Raw genomic sequence first — 14,694 nt, 5'->3', positions numbered from 1 at the left:
CTGTTGTATATAAGTGAATAGTTTTCGGCCATTTGCCATACAGCTTATCATAGTATTTGTCATTTATGTTGACTCAAAAAAAAGTTAATGGTCTGACGTTTTTCGACTCTAGCCAAGTCTGAATCCAGGACTAAATCACAACACATCACAAGAATAGGTAGTTGTGTGTTGACTCCGGTGAAAATTGAAGCATTTTGGCAGAAGTTCCCCGTAACACCCATCCATTTTCTCGTCCAGTTCTTAAAGACCTATATCCAGTTCCCTCGTGACTGTCCATGTATCTGAGCCACACCTTATTACAACTGCTTCTATACAACAAGTGATTTGAAGATGTGTAGTTTGGTCTTTCAATTCCGTTGAGACCTGATTTCCATACAGCAGTCATTTTGTTGCACCCGTCCCATGCCATGCCAATTCCTTTCATGATTTCACCTTTGCTGTCTCTCAAAAGGGCACCAAGGTACTTGAATTTGTCAACTTCATTTAGTTGCACACTGCTTAAAAATTTGTTTTGATGTCAATTATGTTGACTGCTGACTGTTATGTATTCAGTTTTTGACTCATTAACGTCTAAGGCCCACACTTGAGGCAGACTTTTCGACACGTTTCTCTCAATTACTCTTGGCCAGATCTAGACCTTTATTACGGTGTGGCTATCTTGATTTTACTCCATTCCAACTCATTGTAACCAAACTGAGGCTGGACGAAATAATAGTCTGGTACCATGTTTGCGCAATGAATGTTAGCATTCATTACTGTTATGGAAAACATGGAACATGACCAAGATAGTGACAGCGTGAAAAAGGTCTATACAGCTGCAAATAATGTGATAACTGGACAGAACATTTCACATATTTTTAATGGTGTTATCGAGAGCATCAAGAAGAAAAAGATATGGTTATGTCTTCCGTAAATCCTGTTGAGTAAAAGTACACTGACCCTTACACTTGTTTAAAAGTACTGTGTACTCAGTACTTTCCCTGAGTTCTGTGAAAAAAAATCCAGGAGGCAATTTCTTTTTTTTTACAGAACTTTGGAAATTACTGAGAACACATACAGTGTAATAAAGCCCAGTTCATACTTCCTGAAAATGCGAATGCGAAGCGAATTTGACATGAATTTGACGTCACAACCCTTCTTTCGCTGCGATATTCGCAAGAGAGTTGAGCACAACTCAACTCAGTGCGAATTTCGTTGCGAATTTGTGACGTCAACATTCGTATCGCATTCGCATTTGCAGGAAGTATGAACTGGGCTTAAGGGTAAAAACAATAAATATTCTTACTCCCCAAAGCAAATTTAAAGCCAGTGTACACTATCGGTAAATGTCAAAGACCAGTCTTCTCACTTGGTGTACCTCAACATATGCATAAAATAACATAACTGTGAAAATTTGATCTCGATTGGTCATCGGAGTTGCGAGATAACTATGAAAAAAAAAAACACCCTTGTCACACGAAGTTGTGTGCGTTTAGATGGTTAATTTCGAGACCTCAAGTTCTAAACCTGAGGTCTCGAAATCAAATTCGTGGAAAATTACTTCTTTCTCGAAAACTATGGCACTTCAGAGGTAGCCGTTTCTCACAATGTTTTATACCATCAACCTCTCCCCATTACTCGTCACCAAGAAAGGATTTATGCTAATAAATATTTTGAGTAATTACCAATAGTGTCCACTGCCTTTAATATCTATCAAAGTACACAACAAAATGATCATGACTTGATACAAAACTTTTCTATGGTTCCTGTACTATAAAGTGTGTCACACAAAGTTGAAAACCTACAAACGCATGAATCCTGAGTGCTCACTATCTAAAAAAAAAAAAAAATGATGAGTATACTTACCAATCAATCCCAGAAAACAAAAGCCAAGTCATACTTTGTGGGTTAAACACCAGATAAATCACAATCTGAAAGACCTGTTTAGGTAAATGTGCGATTACCACGACAGGGATACCTTGGTCGAAGTGGTTCGCTAGGAAAGATTTATCGGCTACCCTGGGGGGGTGAAGCCAAAAGATGATGCCAGTAGCCTAAAAGTCTATTTATATATTACTTATAAATCACAACCTTTGTTGGTTACTATGACCAAAGTCAACAGCAGTTCAAGTGCAGGGTTGATAATAATGATACTAAGGTGAGGTTTGCGGCAGCACCATGTGTAATCACTGAAAAGTACCGGTGGTTGACTGACAACTTAACGTTTTGATCAGTATGCTCTGATCGTCTTTAGGAGAAATCTCCCGCCGACTTCACCAAACTCTTCCTAACTTAAGGATTAATCTTAAGTCTTTGGACGAGTTAAGTTCCGTAACCATAGACGTTGGGACGCATTGAACCCATTCTAAAGTTAGGACGACTTACTCGTCCCAACTTGAGATAGGATTAATGGTAGCGTTTCGTGAAATCGGCTGCTGGGCTTTGCTGGGCTTTGTTGCTAGATGCTGGTTAAGTACTGCCTTGGAGATTGACTGGTAGTTGGTGTGATCTCCGAGGCATTACTTAGACAGCATCTAGCAACAGAGTACAGACAATTTAAAAAAAAAAAAGGAAAATGCCAATCAATACAGACTCAGAGCTTCTCTTTTGAAAACAAAATAAAAATAAAAAATCACCTTGAGTTAAAAATCTCAATCACCATTTCTTGAAATAAAGAATTTAGATTTTTTGTTTGTTTAAAGGCACTGGACACCACTGGCATAATTACTCAAAATAATGTTTAGCATAAAACTTTATACTTGGTAACGAGCAATGGAGAGCTGTGAATAATAAAATAAAACATTGTGAGAAACACCTCTGAAGTAACAGTTTTTGAGAAAGAGGTAATTTCTAACTCAAATAATAAAAAACTTCAGGCCTGAAGCCTATTCATCTGAAAGCACAACATTTTGTGCAACAAGAGTTTTTTCTTCTTTCGGTATTTTCTTGCAACTCCGATGACCAATTGAGTCCAAAATTTCACAGGTTTGTTATTTTATACATGTTGGGATACATCAAGTGAGAATACTGGTCTTTCATAATTACCAAAGGTGTCCAGTGCCTTTAAAGACTTCATGATGTTGTAGAAAATTCCAGCAAATATAAATCCTGTCCTCCCTCTCCTCCAGGAACAGCTCTTCCCATCATCTCCGACGTCAAACAATCCCACTAAAAGTTTGCCAATCCACCAACAACTATCGCGCCACTATCAACTAAACTGTTCATCTATAGACATTAGCAATCACATGTCGAGTACACGTGATATGTCTTGCTTTATAAAAGATTAGTGTTTTACCTGCTTAATCCAACATTTGCGTTTCGTTTTATCCCCACAAACAATTCTCTAAGTCGCAGCTCTGGAAACAAAAGAGTAAATTGGCATCAGACAAGATAAGGAGAAAAACAAGACAACCGAATCCATCATCCCTTGGGACTTTCGATGTGTCGATAGAAAAAAAAAATTCTGTATGGTCTCACAATTCCTTTTATAATACCGTTACCTTTCCCCAAAAGAGAAACCTTAAGAAGATCAAAGCAAACTGAACACAAAGAAGTTCCGACTTGAAATGAACGACAAACAGAGGAGGGTTTTTTCGGCCCTCGCTGCAAAACACAGACTTACAGAAACTGACTCTTTAATATCCTAACAATCAACTTAGGGTCTACTTTTTTTCTTCTTCAATTTAAAATGCTTCAATGGATCCCACATTTCTATACAGGGAGGCAGCCAGGGAGGGTCATCCACCGATCTTCTGATCAACCATGAATGAATTTAACCAGACACATCTCGGATTGGACTATGGTCAATTAATTTTAAATTAAGCGAAATCAACTGCCTCCAAATGTCCAATTTCATACAAAGTCGCACACATTTTCAATAACAAAATCGGCATAGAAAAAAAATGCGGGTTACCACTTAAACATTGCTATGTGATATCATGGTAGGTTGCGATCGGTTACCACCACCATGTTAAATCTTAGGGAGTGGTTCCACAAATGGATCTTACACAATTTTGTTTTCTGTCTGGCCAAAATTGTACGTAAGGCCTTCAGTGAGAATACGATGTCCGGTGAAGGGGGTTTAATAAATTTAAAATTGGTGTTTAAACATGATGAGGTCAATGCCAAATTTCATAGAGCTGCGTAAACACAATAAAATCATGCTACCAGAAAAAGGTTACCAGCTCAAATACCATATCACATTTTCAGTATGTGACTGGTGCCCTGCTCATTTTTACTTAGCAGAATAAATGTTAAGCAATATTTAGTGATTAAGCAGCTTTACGAAATCAGGCCCTGGTTCTCTCAATCAAATTATTGAGACACACACTCCATCAAAAATTATCAAGAACCAGGCCTTACAAAATAACTTGTTGAAAACGGATTTGAAAACTGTCATTACCATTCATATACCTTCTGTTAAAAACATAGCTTAAACCTTTAACAACTTACTGCAAAATCTTACTTAGTTTCAACCACCTCGATTCTATTAGGCCAAGAAAAAAAAATATGAGGACCTTTTTATTCTTTTTACTTTTTCAAAGGTGGCCGCCAAGAATTTCAATTCAAACTGGCCACCATTTCCTCAGTTTCAAGTCACCACTTAATTCATGCAGAATTTACAAGTTCTTAAAAAGACTATTAAGTTTAATGAGAAATACACAGACAATTTGTCTCTTTGAAAAGAAAATGTAAAATAAAAAAGATTATATAACTGACATACAGATCCTTGTCATTTGATTGGTGGAACTTACTTCACATGACATTCACTATTACCCCCATCCGCACCGCGATCAAAAAGACCTATTCGCCCATTGAGAATAGCATTTCCCATTCAACAGTTAGGATCATCCTTGTTCCCAGTGTTTTTGAGTAGTACAGCGCCGCCACGCTGCTGCTAAAACAAAGGAGCACCTGTGCAAAAGGTTGTGATCCGATTTGTGCATTGTTGCCGCTACGCGGCGCTATATGACAAAAACAAAAAAATAATAATAATAATAATAATAATTTGTGCGTTTTTTCATAATGTTATACTTTTAAAATACATCAAATGACAAGGATCTATATGTCCGTTATATAAAACAAATATTGAGTGGCTTTAATTCGTGGAATGGAAGGAATATTATCGCTCGGTAAAATTTGGACTGTTCCATTTCACTCGGCTTCGCCTCGTGAAAAGGAACAGTCCAAATGTTACCTTGCGATAATATTCCTCCCATTTCACTCTGAGCCACTCAATATTTGTATACTATTAAGTTTAATGAGAAATACACAGAAAATTTGTCTCTTTGAAAAGAAAATGTAAAATAAAAATACCAAAAAAAGGATGGGTCCTCAAAAAAAGATGAGGGAGGGGACGATCAACTAGTACCTTTTTTTATTTGGCCTTAAATTTCTATTTCAAAGTCTTAATCCCAGATTAAAAGGATTATCCCTAATTCTAACCAAATCCCATCAGCTGCAGGCTAATTTTCTCACCTCCCCTCCATCCCCCCAAAAAAATTTGATCATCGTAGCCATAGAACCATTAGATTTACAGACTGAACGAAAAACAATCTTTTCCAATGTTATTGATTTCTTTTTAAAAAAAGATAACAGAAATTGTTTGTGGAGTTTGGAGACACACACAGGGCAGTGACCTACGATGTTTCAAGCCCCATCAAGAAAGATTAAGGATTGGAATGCCAAACTCACACCTGCATGCTACTCGAAGACAAAAACATTTGGTATGTGTGTAGGGAGTAAGATCCTCACAAAAGGACTTGGGATGGGTGGGGGGGGGGGGTGGACAAGTTATGAATGGAAGTGTAGTTCATAGAGCTGCTAAGCAGCGAGTGATGCCTAAACATTTCTTGCTAAGCAAAACTTAGCAAGAAGCCAGTCAGAGATGGTATGGAGGTGCGGTTCATAGACCTGCTAAGCAGCGAGTGATGCCTAATCATTTCCTGCTTAGCAAAACTTAGCAAGAAGCCAGTCAGAGATAGTATGGAGGTGTGGTTCATAGAGCTGCTAAGCAGCGAGTGATGCCTAAACATTTTCTGCTAAGCAAAACTTAGCAAGAAGCCAGTCAGAGATGGTATGGAGGTGTGGTTCATAGATCTGCTAAGCAGCAAGTGATGCCTAAACATTTCCTGCTAAGCAAAACTTAGCAAGAAGCCAGTCAGAGATGGTATGGAGGTGTGGTTCATAGATCTGCTAAGCAGCATGTGATGCCTAAACATTTCCTGCTTAGCAAAACTTAGCAGGAAGCCAGTCAGAGATGGTTTGGAGGTGTGGTTCATAGAGCTGCTAAGCAGCGAGTGATGCCTTAACATTTTCTGTTAAGCAAAACTTAGCAAGAAGCCAGTCAGAGATGGTATGGAGGTGTGGTTCATAGATCTGCTAAGCAGCATGTGATGCCTAAACATTTCCTGCTTAGCAAAAAGTAGCAAGAAGCCAGTCAGAGATGGTATGGAGGTGTGGTTCATAGAGCTGCTAAGCAGTCAAGTCATGCCTAGACTTTTTTTCTGATAAGCAAAACTTAGCAGGAAGCCAGTCAGAGATGGTTTGGAGGTGTGGTTCATAGAGCTGCTAAGCAGCGAGTGATGCCTTAACATTTTCTGCTAAGCAAAACCTAGCATGAAGCCAGTCAGAGACGGTAAATACACTTCCTGCCAAAGCCTTGCCTCTCTTATGAGACTTTTTGGGACAAAGGTGGTAACAGATGAACCAGGTAATAGACCTTTTCGTAAATACCGGGGCGTGCGCGTAAAGCTTGGAACTAGGTGCATTGTGGTCCAGCTGGTATCCAAATTTGATCCATATCAATCCCACAATGCACCTCATTCAACAGTCTGCACTTGCGCATTGGTATTTGCGATAAGGTCTATGGAAGTTTACCTGCTGAGTCTGCTGCCACCTAGCGTTCAAAAGTCTCCAGCACTCTCCCTTCTGGTCAAATGCTAGTTCAAACACCTGTGGACAATTCAAAATTTCTCTCCAATGAATGGTCCTGCTGGCTAGTGTAGTGGTGAACAAATATCCAGTGAAAAAGCTGCTGAACTAATGGAATCCAATGCTCTAATAACTGGTCCAGTTGGCACATCACTGAAAATTTGATTATGTTTTTCTAAAAAGAATTCTGGTCCGGTAGAAGTGCTGATCCTACTGACAGCCCTGCCGTCTTGTGGATTTTTCAACCAAAATTTAAGCCCTAGACCAAATTTCATGGCACTGCTTTTAAACGTCACATGTTTGTGCTTACTGCTTATCCTAGCAAACAAATTCACTAAGGTGTAAGCACATTTCCCGGGTTAGCAAGAAAACAAGGGGCAGCCAGCTTGTGAGTTCAACATGTATTGCATTTTGATGTCATTTATTTTTGTCATGCAGTAAGCACCGGAAGGTTAGCATCCATATTCATGGTGCTAACAGTTACAGCGCTATGAAATGGAAGACTCTTAGTGTAAAAGAGTGAAAATTTCACCCTCTTGTCCGAATGGTGTCAGTGTCACTCTTTTGAGAGTGAAAGTCAATCTGTGTCATTCTTTTGTTGAGTGAAATTAGAACAAACTTCACTCTCAATCAAGTTGAAAGTACCTGTCCTCCACGCTAAAAAGAGTTGCCTGCCATGTGGCTCTTATCAAGAGCGCTACATGGCGAATAAAAAAGTTCTTTTTACTCTTTTACATTAAGAGAGTACAGTAACAGGCCTTGAATTTCAGTTGAAGGGGCACCGCAATTTCCCTCTGGTATCAGGGGCACTTTAAGAGGAAGTTTAAAATTTTCGGAACTTTGCAAAGGGCACCACAGCAAAAGCACAGGGCACCACAGCAATTGCTGTGGGTGCCGTTGGTTATTTTGAGGCTTGCAGTAAGCACAAAACCGGCCGTTAACAGCTCTACGAAATCGAGCCCTGATGACTCAATCATGCTTTTTTCATCCCCAACTCCCCCTAAATGTTTGTCACTTGATCCAAGGCTACACAAATGTATGATCCTTATTCTACGCTGTTTTAAGCTAACAGAGAGTTTAACAATGGTGAGACACTGGAGGCTAATAACAGAATGAGAGTAAGGCCGGCGCACAAAAGGTTGCAGATTGATCCAGGTATAACAACCATCCAGGGGGATCGATGGGGGCCAATGATGAGGCTCAATGGGCATTAAAGAGGGTAGGTTACAACTGAGTGGGTAGTCACAGGGGTCATTAAGGGGGGACGAAATGTAGAGCCTTTATCGTCAGTAGGTTGATACTGTACAGGAGAGCCAAGGCCAATTCGTGGCGTTGCTCGTTACAATAGCGTTATATAGCAACACTTCTCAGTCTACTACAGTCAGCGATAATTTCAAACACCAGGGCCCAATTTCAAAAACAAAAAATACTGCATGACAAATTTCTTTGCTTAGCAAAATCACAACAGTGTAAACCTAATGTGATTTTGGCAGGTAACCTGTTTGTGTTAAAAGCAATACTTTTTTTGTGCTTAGCAAGTTTTTGTTGCTTAACAGGCTTTATGAAATTGGCCCCAGCTGGGGAAAAGCACATAGGCCTACTCCATAATCCAATATGCACTCTACGTGTAACACATGCATGTTCACAAGCATTTTGTTTTTACAAGGAATCAAGAGAGAATGAAATTGGGCCTAGACAGACATGTATAACTTTTACCTGTAATAATTAGTGTAAATATTTGTATGTAAACAAACTTGGGTGTCGAACAGGGGTATCACTTTTCAAAACGTTGAAAATGGCCAACACTCCTAGTAAAAGCAATTTATACATGGCTGTACTGCAAGTTAACTACAGGTAATATATAGAGAGAAAAAAAAAGAATACGCTGATTGCACACTGACTGCTTGTAACCATAGATTGACAGCTATTTATGATCAATTTCCAGTACAGGGCCCAGTTACAATAGCTCATGAAAAAATAGGTTACCAGCCAAATTATCATACATTTACCATTGCTGCGACTGGTAGTGAAACGCATTTTGATTAGTTTTGATTTTGGTATTTGGGAGAACCTGGCTTTGTGACAGTACCCCACTCATTTCTTGCTTAGGAAAGAATTTTAAGCTGAACAGCATTATAGAGCTGCTAAGCACACAAATTTGCTTAGCAAGAAACTTTTGCCTTGATAAAAACAGTATTACCAACCAAATTTCCACGTAATTTTCAGGAAGCAAACAACAGCTGATTACCAGTAACAAGCAATATGCAATAAATGGAAATTTGATTAGTAATTCTGTTTTTATCAAGGAATAAATTTCATGCTAAGCACATTTTTGTGCTTTGCAGCTCCATGAAATTGGGCCCTGCTAATTACTGCTTAGCAGGAAACTGTTAAGCAAAGCAGCTCTTTGATATTTGGCATGGGTTGGTTGTTAGTGAGGTAAACACTTGAGAGGATTGTTTACCACACTTCATCCACTGACAGCGCAAACATAGCAATAATCAATACCTAGAGATAATGATGACGGTGAGCCATAACTATAGTCTCGCACACAACAAGGAGACAAAACACATACAGGAGAAAAGAAGCACTTTGAGGTTTGAAGTAACTGGAAACTATTGGTAATTGCCAAAGACAAGTCCTATCACTTGGTGTATCTCAACATAATATGCACAAAATAACAAACCTGTGAAAATTTGAGCTCAATCGGTCGTCGAAGATGCGAGATAATAATGAAAGAAAAAAACACCACTGTCACACAAAGTTGTGTGCTTTCATATACTTGATTTTGAGACCTCAAATTCTAAATCTGAGGTCTCAAAATCAAATTCATGGAATAATAGGCCTACTTTTTTGAAAACTACATCACTTCAGAGGGAGCCGTTTTTACATGGTTTTTGACTATCAACCTCATTACTCGTTAACAAATAAGGTTTTATGCTAATAAATATTTTGAGGAATTACCAATAGTGTCCACTGCCCTTAAAATACAACTTTTTCAATTTAGTATAAGGACATGAAACAAAACCACAAGAAATGTTACGATGCCTAACTCTACAGCACTCCAGTTTGTTTTAAAAACTTTGTTCATTTTCCTGAGAAAAAAATTAACATTAAGCCATTAAGCAGGGTTTCAGCTTGCCTGAGTCTAGAAGTTTAAAAAGTTGGTCAGTAAAACCACCGTAAGACCACAACCGAACTTAAGATTATTCACAAAACCAGTGGATCACTAGCCGTTATATTATAAGTAGTTTGAGCACATGCAGCAGTGCACACAATTATTTCAAGAAAAAAGAAAACAAATCTTCAGCAAAAACAGAAAAGACAAGGAATTTTTACAAGTAGACCTATGGTATTTTAAAAAAAATATTCATGGCGCAGTACATTTTCTAAGTAAATATACAATTTACTCTACCTTCAATTACAATTACAGTTAAGGTCAGGCTCAATATGCTATCTAACCCCCAGGGTAATTTAACTTTAATACATGTTCCCCAAAGCAGGGGTATAGCTCACGCTTCCCAAGGAATACCAGACTATTTCCCGGGAATTTTGCCGAACCAAGCTGTATGGCGTCTGATTTTGAAGCCTGCCAATAACAACAGTCCTAAAACGTGTAGCTGACTTCACCATTCTTCCCACCCACCATTCATGGTCTAACTCACTCCACATGAGCTCACCTTTGATCCGATAATCCACTTCAATTGATACAAGAAGTCCCTCATGAGTTGTAACAAAACCTCTTGTACCAAAATAAAATATAAAAAAATGTAAAGAAAATTCCAAAACCACCTGACCTCAGGAATAAAAATACAATCAACATTGTGTTTGATAGTTAAAGGCACTGCAGCCCATTTCATTAAACGCTAGGATTAATCCTATCTCGAGTTAGGACGAGTAAGGACGAGTAACTTGTCCTAACTTAGGGTGAGTTGAATACATCATAACGTCTTTTGGCTACGGAACTGAACTAGTCCATAGTCACAAGATTAATCCTAAGTTAGGAAGAGTTTGGTGAAGTCGATGGCTGGATACTTTTGGTAATTGTCAAAGACCAGTATTCTCACTTTGTGTATCCCAACAATGCATTTAAAAAATAAGGCATCTGTTAAAGTTTGGCCTCAATTGGTCATCGAAATTGCGAGAGAATAATGACAGAAAAAACACCCTCTTTGCACAAGTTTGTAGGCTTTCAGATGCCTAATAAAAGGCTTCAGGCTTGAAGTCTTTTAGGCTTCAGGCTTGAAGTCTTTACATAATAGTTATTTGAGTGAGAAACTATCTCATTCTCAAAAATTAGATTACTTTAGAGGGAGCCATTTCTCGCAATGTTTCTAACTTCTCTCTTGCTCGTTACCAAGTAAGTTTTTATGCCGACAATTATTTTTAAAAGTTATTACCAAAGGTGTCCAGTGCCGTTAAGCATCCCCCAAGTGCACTCTGGATCAGAAGTATGTTCTCGTTTTTGGAGTATAATAGTGTCGGGACCTCCGGATACTATACTTGTAGATAAGAATTGATATTGGCGCTTGTTGTTACATACCCTCCTCTCTCTATGGACCGAGACGCCCGTTTTAGACTGGGTGTCAAAGGGGTAGGGTGTCAAAGGGGTAGGGTGGGTGGAGCAGACCCCCTGCTGTTATGTTAAAAATCCATTGTTGTGCTGGGGAAGGTTTCTTTTTTAAATGTACAAATCTTTCAAAGAAATGTTTTTTTGTTTTTGTAATGGACATTCTTGGCAAACATTTCCCAACGATTGTTTTGTTTTTCTGTTTTTTAAATTCACAGAATTTTACTTGGTTCAATTAATCACTGATTCCGAAATCACTGTTAACACCTGCACAATAATATGTTTTGATGACATTTTCTAAAGTGAATAACTTGTTATTGTAAAATTTAACGAGACCAAAACATGAATACTGTTCTTATTTGAAAAAGCACCAAGACATATGTATGCTATAAAGTTTACATTATCCGTCTTCATGGGGCATTATACTTCAATACTCAATATATGGATTGCTAAAACAGATCATCGGCTGCCATATTTGATGAATTGTGCATGCGTGAAGAGCTACCATTGGCTGAGAATGACACACAGCGCGTACACGCATGTACTTTTCCATTGTTTTACATCATAAATGGTGGTCAATGGCACGTATTGCAACCCATCTATAGAATGGAAAGGTGTCTAGCAGACTTGCTTTTGTTTAAAAAATAGCACACAGTGTTAGGGGAAAAACCACAGACAGACGGACCTGTCCAGTCCGCGCATCCAGTCCTTAGTTGAAATGTACACTGCAGGGCCCAATTTCATGGAGCTGCTTAGCACAAAAATTTGCTTAGCATGAAATTTCTTCCTTGATAAAAACAAGATTACCAACCAATTTCCACATGATTTTCAGAATAAGCAAACAACAGCTGAATACCAGTAACAAGCAATATGCAACAAAAGGACATTTAGTTGGTAATCCTGTTTTTAACAAGGGAGCAATTTCATGCTAAGCAAATTTTTGTGCTTAGCAGCTCTATGAAACTGGGCCCAGCCAGACACCCCAAATCCGTGGCCTCGGGCCTGTGTTAAATTCCAGTCCTGTTATAGCCAATAAAAGAAATATCAATAATAGTAACAATAATAATCAACTCTTATACCACTTTTCACACCCGAAGGGCGTCACAAAGTGCTCATAATTTTTTCCTAAAGGTATGCAGAGCCAAATATGCTACAATGTCGGACTTGTTCAGTTGTTGGGTTTAATGGCCCACTAAGGAAATTGTATGCATGGTCCAGTGGGTAGTTCTAGCCGGTTCGCACAAGTGTAACCTTTCTTTCGATATAATGAATTTAAACAAAAAATTGGGACTCGTTTCCCAAAAGTTACAGGTATCACTTGACAATATGGTGGCACACAGTGTTCATATTTTGTGTGATCAATCATTGATTTTCACAAACCTGTGATAAATTGGGCTTAATCCGTTGTGCAAGTCAGGGGAAAATAGTGAAAACCATGCAGTTTTCGGCACTGGAAACACATTGTAATTTTGGTAACAAAAACAAAAATCAATGTTGTGTTTTTGTATTTTACAGATACAGTATTTCCTCCGACTTCATTTTAGGGGGAAATATATTTTTTTTTTAAATAATATAAAAAAAACGGTTCTACTATGAACTTCATAATCAGTAAGTTTTCTACTTAAATAAAACAATGTTTGTTGTCCTTACCAATCCTGTATAATATTGTACCTATAATAGAAACATGGGTTCTGACAGAAAAACATTTATGTGAGGTTGTTAATTTTTTTTCATTCATCTGAGTTACATTAACAGGCATTTTCAATGGTAAACAAACAAAACAAAATTGATACCAATAACCTTTCAGTTATTAGCGACTAAGCCAGCGACCACAAATCAAGACAATTTATTGGATGGCTTCACAAAACGGAAACATCGTACACCATTTGGCAGGTGCCTGAATTTGGCAAACATCTCCAAAGGTCCCAAACAATAAAACTTTGTTTACCTACTCCGAAGATGTTGACACATGGGGTAACGGTCCCAAATGAAATCATCGAGAGCAAAAACCTCCAATCGCTGACATTTTCTTTCTCTCTCAGACAAAAGGTGAAGAAATCAATGAACAATGGGCACGCCGACGACGACTACAAGGTAACAGGTTTGAAGTTTGCTGGGTAAATTTACTTAGCTTTGAAGACACAGGTGGGGTTCCCTGAGGGGGGAGCCTTTAAGTGGCATTTCCAAAGAAAGTTCTAATTGTCGGATTTAACTGCTTATTATCACACCCCAACAGATAGTATTATGAATCACGTTTCTTTTCATTACTTTACAAAGCAGGACAATCTCTTTACTCAAATCCAAGGTATGTTTCAAGTCTGGACTGTTTTGTATTCAAGAAGAAAACATCACCTTGAATAGTTCTGGAAAAAGATTTGTTGATAAATTGGTGGCAAATTGTTTGTCAGACTCCTTGGTATGTAATCTCTCTCATATTTGCCTCTAAGATGTATCATCATTCTTAGACATGTACCTTGGGGATGTCCTTCATATACCTGTGCTGGACATCAAAAATAGTTCCAGTTTCGAAACCAGCGCGATCCCAACCTAAAGTACAAATGTGCTGGGCACTTTCTTAAACAGTTACAGTTTTTCTAAGTACAAACTTCAGTTTTTCTAAGTACCAACTTGATCCCAACCTAAAGTCCTTATATCTGTGGTGGACACTTGTCTTTAAACAGTTACAGTTTCTAAGTACCAACTTGATCCCAACCTAAAGTCGTTACATCTATGGTGGACACTTGTCTTATTAAAATGGTTAGAGTTTCTAGACACTGAGTCATGATCCCATCCATAAGTCCTTACTCTACACAGTGGTGGATACTTTCTTAAACAGCAGTTTCTAAGTACCAGCTTGATCCCAACCTGAAGTCGTTACATCTCTGGTAGACACTTGTCTTAAAAAGTTACAGTTTCTAAGCACCCAACCTTAAGTCCTTACTCTACAACTGTGGTGGACACTTTCTTATTACAGTTTCTAAGTACCGGCAACATGATCCGAACCTAAAGTCCTAACGGTATAGCTGTGCTGGACACTTTCTTGATCTCGTACAGTTTATAAGTAGCAACCTACATGTACATGTATGTAAGGTCCTTACAACTTTTCTGGGGTCGATTTCACAAAGAGTTAGGACTAGTTCTAGGAGATATTAAAAGCGTATGGCTAGTCCTAAGTTAGGACAAGTAACTCGTCCTAACTCGCGATAAGACTA

The 14,694-nt window shown here is 38.4% G+C and overlaps 1 protein-coding gene across 1 annotated transcript in view; it reads right to left on the bottom strand.

The window, feature by feature from the left end:
• LOC117296694 overlaps positions 1–14,694 on the bottom strand; it is a 49,558-nt gene that overhangs the window by 25,792 nt on the left and 9,072 nt on the right. The window lies entirely within an intron of this gene.

This window comes from Asterias rubens, chromosome 11 (genome assembly GCF_902459465.1).
Source record: "Asterias rubens chromosome 11, eAstRub1.3, whole genome shotgun sequence".
NCBI classification, from domain to species: domain Eukaryota; kingdom Metazoa; phylum Echinodermata; class Asteroidea; order Forcipulatida; family Asteriidae; genus Asterias; species Asterias rubens.
The sequence above is the reverse complement of the archived record's forward strand: the minus strand, read 5'-3'. Positions and strand labels throughout refer to the sequence as shown.